At 46.0% G+C, this 16057-nt stretch overlaps 1 protein-coding gene and 1 long non-coding RNA gene across 6 annotated transcripts in view; both read right to left on the bottom strand.

The window, feature by feature from the left end:
- LOC308188831 overlaps positions 1 to 358 on the bottom strand; it is a 39851-nt gene extending 39493 nt beyond the window's left edge. The window contains exon 1 of the long non-coding RNA XR_013945797.1: positions 233 to 358. This is a non-coding gene — a long non-coding RNA (uncharacterized lncRNA). The remainder of the gene's footprint in view (positions 1 to 232) is intronic.
- Positions 1 to 16057, bottom strand: part of DIP2C (disco interacting protein 2 homolog C) — a 317372-nt gene that overhangs the window by 300332 nt on the left and 983 nt on the right. The gene's annotated exons all lie outside the window — the stretch shown is intronic.

A 16057-nucleotide genomic window follows, 5' to 3' on the forward strand; every position in this document is an offset into this window, starting at 1 on the left:
GAAGAGAAGAGAAGAGAAGAGAAGAGAAGAGAAGAGAAGAGAAGAGAAGAGAAGAGAAGAGAAGAGAAGAGAAGAGAAGAGAAGAGAAGAGAAGAGAAGAGAAGAGAAGAGAAGAGAAGAGAAGAGAAGAGAAGAGAAGAGAAAAGAGGAGCACAGCTCCTGCGACTCAGCACCAGCACACCACGAGCACCCTTCACCAAAGCGCTCACTGCACCACTCTGCTGGCACTCACTGCCCTGTGAAGCACAAGGAAATGCTGCACACATTCCTCCTGCTCCTCTGAAACCGGGGGTTACCCCTGGCCCCTGCAGCGCAGGATTTTGGCTTCCTTGTATCAGCCTGAGTTCCTGCTCTGGGAGTCAAACCTGCAGTCACGGCCTGTAGCCGGGAGGCGACAGCAGACACTTCAGACCGACGGTGCTGTTCAGGCAGCCGGATGCCTCCTCCTGCACCCAAGCACAGGCTCACACACTGCCGCAGTCTGCAACGTGGCTTCACCTGCGCTGGGTGACTTTTCAAAAAAAAAAAAATGAAAACAAAGTGGGTGATACAATTCTATCCTGGAGGATGTGGCGCAAAAGCAAGCTGAGCTGGGTCCTCTGTTCACACCTACAGAAATGAAGAATGTCATCACCCAGAATCTCTTAAATCTATGTATTCAGCAAAGCACAGAGAAAACACACAACATGAGAAGCAGCTATCAGCAGTTCCGTTGTTCCTCATCTGATGACCTGACAAGGCTAAGTATATAGTGGAGCATAATTAAAAATAAATAAATAATGAATGAATTAATAATGCTGTTAAGATTCCTACCTTTTCACACCATAGTGTGGGGGGGGTGTGTGGAAGACTGTCGATCCCCCCATTACTACTCTTTTTTAATCAAGCAATGAAAATGACAACGATTTGCTTTCCTGTGCAGGGACGAGATGCTGACCCCAGCTGTGCCGGCTGGGTTTAGGTCAGACCGGCAGTACCGATGAGCCTGAACACATGCTCAAAATGCTTTGCTGAATCGGGACCGTGCCCCACATAACTTCCTCTTGCAAAAGCTATGGCCAGCTGCTCGCTGAGCAGGCAGGAGACAATGTGGATGTGGAAGTTCTTTCTATTTAAAAGCTGTGTTCATACCCCAAAAATGTAATCCAGCTCCCTTTGTACTTCCCTTTTAATAGAAAGAGAAAGCCTGGTGGCTGGGGAAGAATTAATAGGGTGAGGCCCACCATTCCCAAGGCCCACAGCCACGTAGCAGTTTTCGTACGAAGACCTTACTGGGGGGTCTGCAGTGTCAGCGTAACTGAAGACCACCTTCTAGCTTCGCCTGGAGGGTTCCCTTCTGCATTACTGACTTGGGAAAGATACACAGTATTTAAGTGCATGGTCATAGCTCCATGTGACTCTTAGCACAGGTTCCAATAAAACTAATACGAGAGCTCATGACCACTCCAGATATTTTCATTTCTAAAATTAGTGCTAATGAGGAATCAAACAAACTGATTTTCAAAGCCACTGAGTTCTCTTCACGTCCCTGCTCCAGCCAGAACCAGAGCAACTATTTCTTCAGAGATAAAAACAGATACATCCTTTCATACAGGTAAAAACCAGGAATCATTTAAGGGACAGTCATATACCTGAGCGATGGTCATAATGGTGGCATTAAAATCACCAGAAGCAACCTCACCCACGCCTGAATCCCAGTCATTTACCTAAGATGTAAATTCACCCCCATGATCAAGTTTTGCATATAAAAATCAGTAAAGTTATTCGAAGTGAAACGATTTCAAAATCCAATCCCTGCTTAATGCACCGTGCTTCACCTCCCACACTGCACGCTTCTGTTGACCACCACTATTATGTGTGTGGCATAATTAAAACTGAAATTTAAAAACTTGGTGCTATGAAAGGTCTCAGATGAGGAGCCACCAGTAGCAGGCCTAAACATACCACAGAAAAGCCTTAGCGTGTCATTCCAAGGAACACATACACTGCGAAATTGAAGAGAAATGTACAAGGAAGTGCAAAATTCTGTATGTATCAGTGAAAGGTGGCCATTTTTGAGGTGTCTCAGAGTGGCTGAGGCTGGCAGCACCTCTGGGTCCAGCAGGGCCATCCAGAGCAGGGTGCCCAGGGCCACGTCCAGGCAGCTTTCGAAGCTCTCCAAGGAGGAGACTCCACAGCCTCTCTGTGCTCCTACTCGTGCCAGTGCTCCATTACCCTCACGGTAAAAAAGGTTTTCCTTAGATTCACACTGTGTGGACACATCCAGCTTTTTCCTCGGCAGCAAACCTGGATTAAGATGTTTCCATACACGTCCCTTCCCGATGCATCCATCCTTCCCTCCATCCCCGCTGCTCATACCCCTGTTCTCAGCAGAACGCACTTACCACGCTGCACTATGTAGCAAACTGCTCAACTGGCCCAACTTTAAAAATAATCAAAAAACCAACTTTCACAGGAAAAAAAAAAAACTCAAAATTTTCTTCCTCTTGTTGTTCCTTTTGGTTTTGTTTTTAAATCCATGGCCAGAATGATGACCCCCTGCACAGGCAGCATCTTCCGCTGGTGTTGGGCTACTGCAGAGATAAGGCTCCACACCGGATTTAAGAGACTTCCACGGACAAATGATCTCGTTTTTCTTCACCCCGCTAACAGTGGCACAGGACAAGACGAATCGCAGCACTTGCCACTGCTTCCATACCAGGTGTGCTCATCGATATGCAAGGCTGATTTGAAGATACAGTTTCTGATCCATGCTGTATGCCTGAACAATTTAAAAGGCTTTCATCATGGAGAAAGCACCGCCAGCTCCTTGCAAGTAGTTCCGTTGTAATTTTAGGCTACATAAGCTGTATTTTTGTTTAGCGTGGGTTTCACGTGAATAAAAAGAAAAACACTGTGTGGAGGTATTATCAACAGAAACGCATTTTTAGATGGAGACTAAATGGCATAATGCCGGATCAGATTTCAAGAAATTGAAGATGCACCTTTCTCTATAAATGCCTCAGACTGCGGGGAGAACATGCTAATTTGGCTTTAATTAAATAGGATAAAGTAGAGGTAAACAGCAATGACAAAAAAAAGCAAACATCCACAAGATTGGCAAAATCCACGTACCTCAGGCAGTGTCTACACAATCTGAGTGTTTCAGGTAGTTAACAAGTTTGTTACTCCAAGTCAGGAAGTTGTTTTAAATCAACTTAAGAATAAAGAAGATCTGAGGTTTGGTCTGACATTATTTCATAAACACTCTTTTACAGAGCAAAAACAAGAAAAGTTATTGCAAAATGGCATAACGTGAATAATTTACAATGTGATAGTGCACGTAAGTCTGCTGTGCTGCTTGGGAGCAGTGGTGGAAAGACAGACAACAGAGGAATTTTGCTCATGGACTGAGATACAACGGGTGGGATGGTGACTTACCATTGTCTGCCATGCTAGGGCAAGATTCCTCTGGAGAGAGGCCCCAAAGGTCAGAGATAACAACGGAACAAGGGGAAAGAAAGAGAGCAGGGAGGTGAGGGGAAGGAAAAAAATAAAGCAGGAGTTCCTCTATCACAGGCTGGCTTTCTCTTTCTCTGTCGCATAGGAAGAGGTAACACGGAGCACGTGTTACCTCTCACGGAGCGCCAGAAGTGTTACGGAGCGTTTGTGATCACGTAGCTTCCAGCAAATTAGTAACAACTCCTTTAAGCACGGACTGGTTCTCCAGTCATCAGCGGGTCTGCATTTTCTCACTGGCAGTACGCTTTGGCCTGTTGTTCCACGCACGTAAGGACTCCGTGTGACACGCAAAGCGTTCTCCAAGTACCAAGGAGGACGAGACACAAAGCGAAGAACCGGCATCTGTGCGGTTCGTGCGTCCAACCACAGCCCCTTAAATATCACAGACTGTTTCTGACTATTCGCAGGCACAGCTTTAAGTGGAACTACACCCAGTAGTGCACTCCTGATGCCAACATAACTTTTGCCATTTATTTTTAGGTAAACTGGACTTCAGTCTGAGGGAAAAAATAAATACAAGAATTTCTGTTGGCAGGTCTCTTAAACTCCCTCTTTATTTAAGCCCCTGTAAATAAAGCTTCTGCTTTTACAGCAAGACTACTGCCATACTTATATTTTGATTGTAATTCCTGTCGTAATTTTTTTGTATTTGTACCACAAACCCGTATGAGCCCAGGTCTGGGAGGCACAACTGCGCTATCAGCCACGCTGGGCTCGGGAGCGGAATGCAGAAAGCGATGCGGGCGGTGACCCAGCCCATGACAACAGTCACACAGGATTTTCAAAAGGAGGCTGGAGAAAAACAGATGGTATTTCAGAAGGGTATGGTGACTGAGATGCTTCGTTCTCTCTCTCTTAACCCTAACATACCCATGTGAGCAATTTTTTATGATGAAGCATACATAACGCCTTACTATGTTAAACAACAGACAGCTACCACCTTATCATCAGTTACCTTCTCAAACCATTCTTTTTCACAATGCCCCCAGTAGCAAAACCCCCCTATACCTAGCAAGAAGTCTGGTTAGAGACTTCTTTGGGCACCTGAGTTACAGCAGATCTATAACCAAGGTAAAAGGACTGTGGAACTTTCAGATCAACGTGATCTTCATGTTAAAAAGTTAACTGGAAAGCAGAGCTGGCTTCCTTCTTCCTAGTTGCAGCCTAACTAGTCCTAGATACTCATTCTACTAAAAAAATAGGGGAATATGAGGCCTGGAGTTATTTCTAATATATCCTGAGGCAGAATGGCTCATAAAGGAAACTAAATCTGAAATTGCATTTATAATTCACAAGAGTTAACCAGTTATAATAATGAACAAAGTACATTGGAAGCAACAGAAATATGCAGTTTGACATTCTGAGGGATGAGTAATAGACCTAGTGCTGCAGGTGACACTTCCCTATCAAAATACATCAAAAAGCGTTCTGTTGCTTTGGCAAAACCAGATCACCGCCTAGAAATAATAAACAACCAACAAGAGGACTTCAGTTTGAAATTCTTTAAGCTTCAGAGGTACTGCGGTCTGGGACAACATTTCTTCAGTAATACAAAGAGCCAGTGCACGAACCAGCCTTGACCCCTCCCAGGAGGGCAGAGAAACTGGCACTGAAGAGAAGAAGCCCAGTCTTCCTGCATTGGTTGGTCTAAAAGTGCATTGTGGAGGGAAAACTGTTACGGACCACATTACCAAAGTTACTAAATGTCTCTAAACGGTCCAGCAGTCCATGACAAAATGTAGTATCATTGCGACTATTTCTGGCTCCAGGCATCCCCCACACCCCTTCTTCACTTACTTGCTACAAGGTGACCCAAACACCTCGCCTGGCTCCACAGCATCCTTCGTGGAACAAGAAGCAGCCCGCAGCCTGACCTTCAAAGCTGAAGAAAAGCTATCAGACTTGCCAGGAGCGCCAGCCTTCCTCAGAAGTACCACCAGCAGACAACACTGGCTAAGGCATCCTCGTGCTCGAGAAGAGAGTACCTGGGCTAGGTAGGAAGTGTCTTCTTTCTCCTGCTGCAGACGAAGGAGTAGATTCCCTCGACGTGCAGGCTTCTGCACTGCTTAGAGGGAGGGGACTGCCTTACTTTTTCACTGTGCTCCAGCAGTGATTGCATCTGCAGGTCAAAGATACCAGCCTTGCGAAACTCTGAACGAACAAATATGTTTCACAGACAGCACAATGCGCCACAAACAAAGACAGATACACTTCCAGCGCTCCTAAAGCCTTCACCTACTGTCGTGACACAAGAGAACAAATCAGAATTACCAAGACAAACCAGTTAGGAAAAATCAAAGACATCAGAGCCAAGAACTGGCCATCTCGGCAAAACCTTTCTATGAAAACTGGCTTTGCCTTCTAAGTAGGAAGGGTCTTCTACTTGGTTGTAACTTAATACCCTGAAAAAACATGGACTTAGGTGCATTAGAATCACGTATGGCATTACAAGTAATAATAATAAAATAATAAAAACCACTAAATGGGAAGGAAACAAACAGTATACACAGGTCCATATACTATAAAAGGATACCTAGATATATATTTACTGCATGAAAGCTAAAATAAAATGTATAACTAAACCAGGAAAACACTACCTGTCTTGTTCCAACTCATTTCATTGCTGAGTACATACCTCACCTCCCTGGAGCATCAGGGAATAGGATCTTCAGAGGAATTGATCGTTTTCTTATTCTTCATCTAAATTATTAAGAAGTACAATACCTTTACATAAAAGCCAACAATTAAGCCACCTATGATAAATATTTAGGGAGCTTTTTAAATGTTATTGTTCTGCCACTTCACGCTTACAGAGAAGTCACCTGAGCTGCTGGTAAAACCCACAAGCAGTCAGTACTGAAGCAGACATTATCACGGACTGTATGGGATCTCCTCTCAAACTGTAATGTATGTACGTCCTTACAGTGTTCGGCATCGATTTTCAAAAAATTACTACTGCAAGTAAATGTCAAGTCTGCACTGCTGAAAACACACAAAACCTGAAATTCTCAAGTACTGATGTGTTTCCTCAAGTTACCAGGACAATACAGTTCCTGATACTGGACTAAAACTTTTATAAAATGCCATCACAGAAGTACTTACGGCGCTGTGTATTTCTGGTCAAGAGTGCACTCAGTGGCTTACGTACACATGCTTCTTACACTCTGTATTTCTTAGAAAGGAGTCTTCTATCCCGTCGACTAGTGGATTCACTTTTTTCAGAAAGCCACTGAGTCTTCTTTTATTCGTAAGTGTTTCAGCGTTTATCTAGCCTTAGTAATATTTTCGGTCTTATCTCCAATCTGAATTTGTCTAATTTCCTTTCCCAGGAGCTGGAACTTCTCATGTTTTTAACGGCTAACATAAATAACTTTCTGCTATCAGAAAATACTCCTCCTTCCCCAACACAAGATTTGTCAAATAATCCAAATAAACTCTCCAACTTTCTCCTGGCTAACAAGGTTGATTAGGATTGCTTTAATCCCCTATGTCCACGTCCCTACTCTGGGTCACTCTTAAAGACCTCTTCTTAACTCTCCAACTCTCTTTGTCAAACTCTCCAAGTCTGTGGTACGGATACTCGTCTCGCCAAAGTCAGAGCTTGTAAGAGACAAAGATAAAACCTTGGGAGTGGAATGTGTCAATTGCATTAGCAGTATAATATTCATAAACACAGATTGCAAGTCATTTTTTCATCATAAAAAAAATAACAGGAAATTTCATTCCTGCTAGCCCCACTGCTGTTGCTCCACACACCAAACCAACTTTCCCCATTGCAACACGAAGCTGATTAGAAGTAGAGCCAATTAGAAGTATTGCCAATCCGTTAATTTGCCCTCTTAGAAGCAAAAATCACTCTGCAGTCCAACAGGATTTTTTCATTTTTTTCCCAAAAAAAGCTAACCCCTCATTTCACAACACTTTGGAAAAAAAGGATGCCATCTTCAAAACAATGCTTTAGTTTTCCTAGACTAAACAAATATGGCAAATGATACCAGCCTCTTCCTGAGGACTCAGCACAAGGGTTTGCTGTTGTCATTAAGGACAGGATCGGGCCATTTCTATGTTTTGATCTTTCACAGTTTAACTGCTGTATGTTCATTCTCAGGCATCTGTCAAAGAAGTCTAGTATCTGAAGTGCAATTTCCATTTTAAGAGTCTTTACCACAGTTGAACTGTTCACGCCACTGTAATGCCATCATTTTATTTCATTTTGCATTTGAAAAACATTTCTTTCAACAAGGATAAGGGAGGTATGGCATGGAAAAACCTAGGTTTTGCTCATTCTCCTTGCAATTAACAATGAAAAATATGACTTAATATGACTAAGGGTATCCCCCGCCCTCAGAAAAAAATAAAAATAAAAAAGCTACGTTTCATTCATTTCTACGATCTTGGAAGCGTGTAGCTGCGTAAGACTGTAGTTACAGAGTAAATGGATTTCTGAAGGAAGCTATTTTTGTAAAATTTCAGAACCGTTACATATGAGATACCAGGATCCTGACGACCAGCTCGGTCTCTTTTTCCATTGAACAGGAATAGACGCTTTAGCCCTGTCATCGGCCTGCTGGTGCCCCGGCACTTTATCCAGAGGGGCCACGCAGAGTGCGCAGTCAAGCCCTGGGGCGCTTCCAGACCCAGCTCCTCTGAAGGGGCCTCTGCCAGGGCCTCTTTATTTTGCCAGGCTGTTTATGGAGGCCCAGACAGCCTCAACATCCACACAGTAGGAAAAAGGCTGTCACTACACTTCTTTTGGGTCTCTAAGCCAAATCAAAATCTTTAAACCTTTCCTAGTCTAGGCAGGCCTTCAACCAGCAGCCCCCCCAGTGAAACCCCAGGCTCCGTGACCCACACTTACACTTCACTAGGTGTCACAGAGTTTAAGAAACATTTCCCTGGCTTCTGAACAGCTCCTACCAGACCAGACTTACAAGATCTTTTTGGGTTTTGATATTTTAATCTTACACACAAATCAAGCCAAGATGTAAATGAAGAACTATCAGATGCCATGGTTAATACAGAGGTATGGTTTCTGGATCCAGACAGCAGTAAGACCAAACAGAGGTCCTAATACTCCCTTTTATTCCCATAATAAGCAGGGAATATTTGACGAGTCCCTTCTTCCCCTCAACTGCCAGCATTCTGTAGACCCACCTGCGTGAGTGAAAGCAAGCGCTCCTCCAAATACCCTGAAAGCTGGCTCATTACTGGTCCAGCTCAGCCTCTGGAAAGCAAAAAACACTTTCACACCTCCACAAGTCACAGGACATCCTTCCTTCCTATCCTTGTTATCAGGATACTTTGTAAGAATTCTTTCATTCATCCAACCATTTAACATGTGATATTCTTTAAAAGACAGGGCTGAGCTCAGCCATTGTACACTTTTCAATGTTACCTTCTGCTGCAAAACAATGTGACAACTTTCCACATGCTGGCACTTAACACCGCCATGCCTATCAAACAGCCGAGAGCCAGCAACTGACTGTCCTCAGAGAAGGGACCGCAAGGAGCAGCAGGACAAGCCTCCCTCCTTCCTGCAGGAGCCATCGGGTTGCCCTGGCGAGACCCCACGTGGCTTTGGCACCAGCCTCGGGGGGCTGCCAGAGGCTCCAACCACAGCCGCGGCCGGGGCCTTCCAGGTGTCTCTGTCTGCAGCTGAATTGCTTGGAGTCTTCCTAGCTGCTGTTCTTTACTGCAGGACATCATGTCACCGTTATGCTCTGTACTTGTTTTAAAGTTGTACTTAACCCTAGTGATAAATAATACTCATAATTAGAAGCCCTAGCTAACATTACTGAAAAAAATTAATTGATTTACACGGGCCTAAAATGAGTGATTCCCTGACACGTTCCACCAAGTGGAGTGAAACGAAAGCAGTTCCCATTTTGTAAACTTTACCAATAGAAGGAAAGACCAGAAATAACTGCAGAGAGCAACCGTGTTTCGGATCACACCACCAGCACCGCGGTCAAGGAGAGAACCAGGGACCACCCTAGGCAGCCAGGCAACGCTCCCCACCAGCCGGGGAAGACGGCTGCATCCAACCTCAGCTGGGTGACTGCTGCCTGCACCTGGGTTCCCAGGAAGACAGAGCAGAAAGGAGGCAGGGGACGACAAAAGGCAGAATGGGATCATCAGGGCTAAGGCACAACTGATGCTCACCCACTGGGAAGGCAGGGAAATATACACGCATAATTTTAAACGGATTAAGAGTTTGTGTCAAATCTGTTCTGTGCTGGGGTGAATCTTGCACTGCGGTGAGTCATCTTGTCTGACAGTTGCCAGGGAATTAAAGCAGTTATTTTTAAAAAATTATATGTCCTGCTTGACGCTTTATACAAATAGCCTCTTAAAAAATTAAAACGCAGTCAATGCATTTTTAAGTATAGAAGAGCTACGGTACATTTAGGATTCTCTGCATCACACCGCAAACGTCCATCCTGAGCTATGAAAACCAAAAGGAGTTTATTGATGTCCCTTTAGAGAAACATTGATCTTCCTGCTGCTCTCCACTCCCAGGCCAAATCCTCCATCAAGGATTAGTTTGTTATACCTGCCTTTCGTATAGCAGGGAATTTTTTTGCCCTGAGAAAAATGAACCACAAAGGGAAGAGGTGTGCTATATCTGGATTTCTTCAGTACGAAAGAATATTTGGTTTGCTAGAATAAAGTCTATTTGACTCGAAATGACGGTTTTCACCTTACAAAGGAGTAACCCAGGCAGGTCAATACCTTCAGAGAAGGACAGCACGCCAACCCACAACCACGGGCACACGGCGAGCTGTCGCCGTGGCAAGGAGAAGCAGAGGCTTGTGCTCCCTGCACTGTGCAGCACAGTCAGACAGCCGTTCCCTGAAGCTGCAAAGGGCAGCTCCTCGCAGCGCGTGTCCCTGTTACAAACACGCCGCTTTCCGCCCGTTTTGCCTATAGAACTGACACCCCACCGGCAATTTTCACACATCCTTGGGAGAAGTTGTTCGAGTCCGTCTGCTGGGTAATACAGTAGAGATCATCGGAATGATCTATGACGTGTAACCCTTGGGCATCAGTGCTGCTCGACATCAGCCTGCAATAAAGGTGTATTTACAGCGTGCCTCCAGGACAGCTCTTCTGGGAACATCCCGGCGATTTGCATAGTCTGCTTTACAAGGCGTTACAACATACTTCAGCTGAATGAGTGACAGCAAGTCCTTTTGACACAGCAACGCCCCTTAAATGCCCTGAAGTCCAAATATCACAGGAAGATGAAGTAGGTAGACACACATCCAAAAAAAAAAAAGACTTCAAATTCCAGCGCCTTTCAATGTAAACGGATATTAACTCTTGAGTGAATTTAACCTGTTTTTAAAACTACCAAGCAACTCTCCCTCTCCAGCATGCACACCATCCAAGAACCAAAGCAGCTGATGAGAGGAGGTTCATCTTGCAGAGAAAGAAAAACTCATGTTGCCAGCACTCTTGATTTTATCATAATTCTCATGGCATTTGACATATTTGCCTAAAACCTTAGATCTTGTATGTAACGTGAAAATTTCAGCTTTACGTATGTTGAGTAGGTTTGTCCTCTCTGCCAGAAAAAGAACTGAAAACATGAACCAACTGCGCCCTAACGACAAAAAAAAAAAAAGAGAGAAAACAGCAAGAACCAAATGTGAGTATTGAATTTCTTAGTTCACTTCTCACCCAAACTCGGGAAGTATTAACACTCTGTCATTGTGCGGGCTATACCCACTTGCTAAGCAGAGCACTATCTCTCAAGGAGTGAATTAAAAGGATGACTCCGCGTCCCAAATCACAGAGGTGTGGTAGTTATTGAAATTTTCACACTCTGAAACCTCTCCGCGGGTGAAGAGTCAGCTGGCAAATGTCATGCAGGAATAATAACCGGAGGAGCTGACTGCAGTCCTCTGGCCCCGCAGCAGTGACTACATCCAGGCAGGCAGCTTGGCGGGGTCCGGTGGTCCTGCGAGGCACTGCCAACCACAGCTCCCTCCTGAGAGCGGCGGCCCTTTTGCTGACGGGATCGCTCTGCTGGACAAGGGCTTTGCTGTCTCTGTCAGGAGGCATCGTGCATTAACGGGCACCAATAAATGACACGCCGTGCACCTATAAAATAATACACCGACCAGACAATGACCCAACCAACCCATGTAAGATGAGTGCATATAACCAAGCCAGCGGATGTAACCAAAGTTTAGGACCAAATTAATCACCTGAGCTCATGTCCAGTGCCTTTGGGAAGGAGCAAGCATCCCTTGAAGATCCGCTGATGCTTTTTGAAAGCGGTCTTTGGAGAAAGGCTCAAGCTTACCAAAACCTGCTATGCCTCATATGTTTAAAATGAGAGAGGACTGGACGTATAGTACGGAATATGAGTAGAGTAGTTTCTGAACAGGATGTTTTTCACATTTTCCATGTGGCGTCTGTGGTTCTTTTAAGTGTTTCAGCTCTGTTATCTGACACTTGGATAAAATACTGGAAGAAATATAGAGCATCTTTTCCCGATTAATTTTGGTTCAGAAAGTAATTGGAGGGGCAATATAACCCTGTATAACCTTAACTAGAGGGGAAAATGAGAAAAATATTTTCGGGACTTTCTAATTCTTAAGTGTTTTTAAGAATGGAGGGGTTGTAAAATTACGTTTTTAAACAGAAAGACAACATATTTCAAGACTCCTGGTTTTATTAAATGAGTTCTTCAGTTAACAGCTCCCAAGCTAGTCTAAAAAAAAAACGAGATGATTCATCTATTTCCATCCAATACAATTTTATACACAGTTAGAAAACTGAAGCCTCGTAAAATTCTAAGCGGCCCTCAAGAACAGCCACTGCAGAGTGACATGTTGATTGCATCAGCCTCCAAAGGCCACAGTTTTGAGCACTGCGAGCATTAGGACTGTCACTGGAGCCCACCGCAGCGTCAAAGACCACGTAGGTAACAGGCCAGCCTCAGCCACGTTCACTCGAGCACAGCAAAACAAATGCCTTCAGAGTATCTGGCTGGATAAAAAAGATTCCACAACTCACTTCTAATACTCTTACCAGACTTAAAGTGCTGCTGCACCTCTCAGTTCTGAGAAACACGGAAGCATTTTCCCCTCCCAAAATGAAGCGAAAACACCATCAAGAAGTGTGCTATTGCTGCCTTAAGCTGAACATAAAATTAAATACCAGCGCATGAACATGAAAGTCACTTTCAGCACTCATCAAAGTGCGAGGCTACCTACACAGCTCCCTCTCTCTCGTGGGGTAGGCTACAGGCACACATGCTCGGAGGACACTGGTAAACATTTCTGACTCTGACTGATCTTCAGCCTCTAAATCAAAATAATGAAACTAACAAAATCTAAAATGGTTACCCTAATTTGCATCCATAGTACCTTTTAAATAGCTTTGTTTGAAACAAAAAAGCGCATTCGGACCACAACAAAGGAGAGGTAAAAGGCATGCGGCTTGCCCACAATAACCAGCAGGTTACAAGTGCCAGAAACAATCTTAGCAGCGCACAACGTAAACACCTTTCAGACAAACTCCTCTTCCCTCGAAACCAAAGAACAGTACAGAGCTGCCTAAACGCTCGCAAAAAAAAAGGCGCTTTGCCCTGTCGCCTAAAAAGCATGTGCTACCTACCCGGCAGCCACTGCATGAGCTTCTGCTGTCAGAATCGCTGCTGCGAGTCAGCCCCTGCCCAGCGTGCAGCCGAACAGGGAGACCAGAATTTGGCTACAAGAGGAGAAACTGCCACGGCCATATTGAAAGGTACAGTGACTGCCGGCAAAGACCGCGATGACAGCATCCGCGAGTGCCCGCTGTGCCAGCGCCCCAGCACCACTTGTCTGGGCGCGCGGACACCGGCTACCCCATCCCCTGCCTCGAGGCGCGTGGCGTGGGGAGGACCCGCACCGCCACGCGGGATGGGCAGGACCTGGGGAGGAGGCGGCGTTAGCTCCCAGCCAAGAGGCCGCGTTGCGATAATCCTGCCAGTGCTCTCTTTGCACAAGGCAGCAACTTCTTTCAGAAGCTGTCCCTAAGTCTCCCCGGTCCACGAGAGGTTTTGGCACGCGATAACGAGGTTGCCGTGGTACAAGTGGCAGCTGTAAGGCCCGTGGTGTTCAGAGGCACCAGAACTGGAAAGCCCGCGGTCACACTCAGTACAACAAACCACTTCGGGCACTCGGCATTTGAAAAACATTTTCCTAGCAAGTCCGGTTTAGGAAGGGGGACGGAATTTAAGGCAGTCCCTCCACTCCCAACGTTATCAATGAGACCCAAACACGCGTGTAAGCATGCAGTTGCCCATCTACTGCTTTCTACAGCTACCAAATCCAAGAAGGCGGCAGAGATGCCTTAACACATCATGAGCTCGACACACATTGAAACCTCAGTCTTGCAAACATTTCTGCACAGGCTGAAGCCTACCACAGTGAACGGCACGCCACCGAAGCCAGTGGGCTGGCACACGATGGTCAAGTTACATGTAAGGGGCACACACTCGGGGCCTGAAAATGCACGAAGTTGCCTTGAAAACCGCCAAACACTGAGCCAGCGTGGCCAGACTAGGACCAGCCTTCCACTGAAACAAAACCTTACGAGTTACTGATCCTGCCCTACGCAGTCGTTAGTTTTGGGAAGAGGCCAGAATTTGCAACACGTGTGCCTGAAGTGAGGAGCTTTAAGAGGCGGAAGGTTGAGTTTTCCCAGGCACGGAGCACTGCAATTTACTTGACTAAGAGCACACCAAGAGTGGCTTGGGGGAAAGACACTGAAAGCAGGATGCTGGCCCCTTCTCCTCCCTCCTCCCAGTTCCAGCCAATCTTGATTTAGGTTGTCACAGTCAGAAAACACGAGCCACGCTGTCTGCTGGGTGTAACGTCAGTGGCACAGAAGGAAAGATATTGTCAGTGGGATAAATTCATTCCAGCTCTAGCTCCAGGGAAGGCACAGCAGTGCAGATAGAGATGTCCAATTGCAAACCACGTCCTGCTTCCTCCGAGTCTTCTTGGATTATGCTTGCGGCAACAGGAACTGTACCATAAAACTGCATTACAACTTCAGTACACTGAATTAGCGTATTTCTTACTGAGGATCTAAGTCAGTTTGATTTTGGCCTTCTGAAAGCATTTACTAACATCTGTTTTAATTAGCATCTTGCCTGTGTGCAGACAGTAGTGTGATAAACACCAAAAAGCATACAGCAGGAGCACACCGTGGTATCGACAGCGCTCCCTGCTCCCTCCCCAGCACAGGGAAGGGCTGGTGGATGGGCACTACCTCGCTGTAAGGCAACATCGCATTGAACTTTTCTTATTTTGGGTTTTCAGGAGGAGAAGGCAGAGAAAGAAGAGCCCCAGGCTAATCAGTAGCTCCTTCTCCTCTTCCCCCTCAAAGCGTTAAAAGGAAAATACAATGTCAACATCAGCTCCTCCCTGCTGATGAAACTGGCTTGAGCGCATTTTACTTTCTGGCTTGGAGCCCTTACAAACCGTTACGAAAAGACGGAAAGACAGCTCGGTGTATCGAACACTTCCAATAACTGATCTGGGGCACGCTCGGTCATTCCGTCAAGTGTTGCAGCCTGTCAGCGGCGAACAAACACTAACATTTGTCTTTTTTTTATTAAAAGAAAAAGCTCACGGCACATTTGCACTTGAGGAAAGAGCCAACTCTAGCATCAGCAGATACAGATACTCCCCACTCCCTGCCTCTGCAAGGAACAGCTTACATCTGAGGCACCACAATCCTGCCCAACACTGACGGCACTCTGGGCGCTCGATCCCCATCAGGGAGAGATCCCGACGGGCAGCAATCGCTCCGTGCACCTCATTCCTCCGCCGGAGCTGCCACAGATGGAGACGGGGAGCTGGCTGCCGGCGGGCTGAGGTGCGGAGGGCGGGCTCGGGCTCCTGCTCGTCCTCCCAGCCACAGCCGCGGCAGCGATGTGCGGGCTGCACAAGAGCCTTCCCAACTGGCGGAGCATCAAAATCAACCAAGCCAAGCAAACCACCACCGCAAGCTTTCAATTAAACGGGAAATATATATATATATAAATATATATATATACGCAATTAACAACAAAAAAAATCCTTTCCTTTAAGTAGTATTTTTGAGGTGACCTTATCATGGAGTGTCTTGTTGCAAGTGCTACGCTGATCCCGAGGCGTGCACTTGACGGCAAGCCCCTCGATACAGCCAAGCAGCCTTTTCGCCCCAACGTTATGTGGCAGATTTCTGTAAAACTGCATTTTCTTGGCAGGACAGGGATCCCTGCGAGCCAGCCCGAAGGATTTTTCCATCTTCCGTAATAAAACATGCGAGGCTGGAGAGCAGCGAGCCCTGCCGCCAGAGCCCCCCTCTCCAGCGGAGAGGGGGGCGGAATTCACCACAGGTAGAACAAAAAAATATATATATAAATAAAAAAATAATAATAAAAAAAAACCCGCCCGCCCGAGCCTCCGGGGGCGAGCACAAAGGCGCGCACCCGCCTGTCCCCTCAGGAGCTGAGGGAACGCCGAGGGGACGCGGGGCGGGAGGCTGGGAAAGAGGGGTCGGGGGTTGG

The sequence above is a fragment of the Anser brachyrhynchus genome (assembly GCF_964034855.1).
Source record: "Anser brachyrhynchus genome assembly, chromosome: 2".
NCBI classification, from domain to species: Eukaryota; Metazoa; Chordata; class Aves; order Anseriformes; family Anatidae; genus Anser; species Anser brachyrhynchus.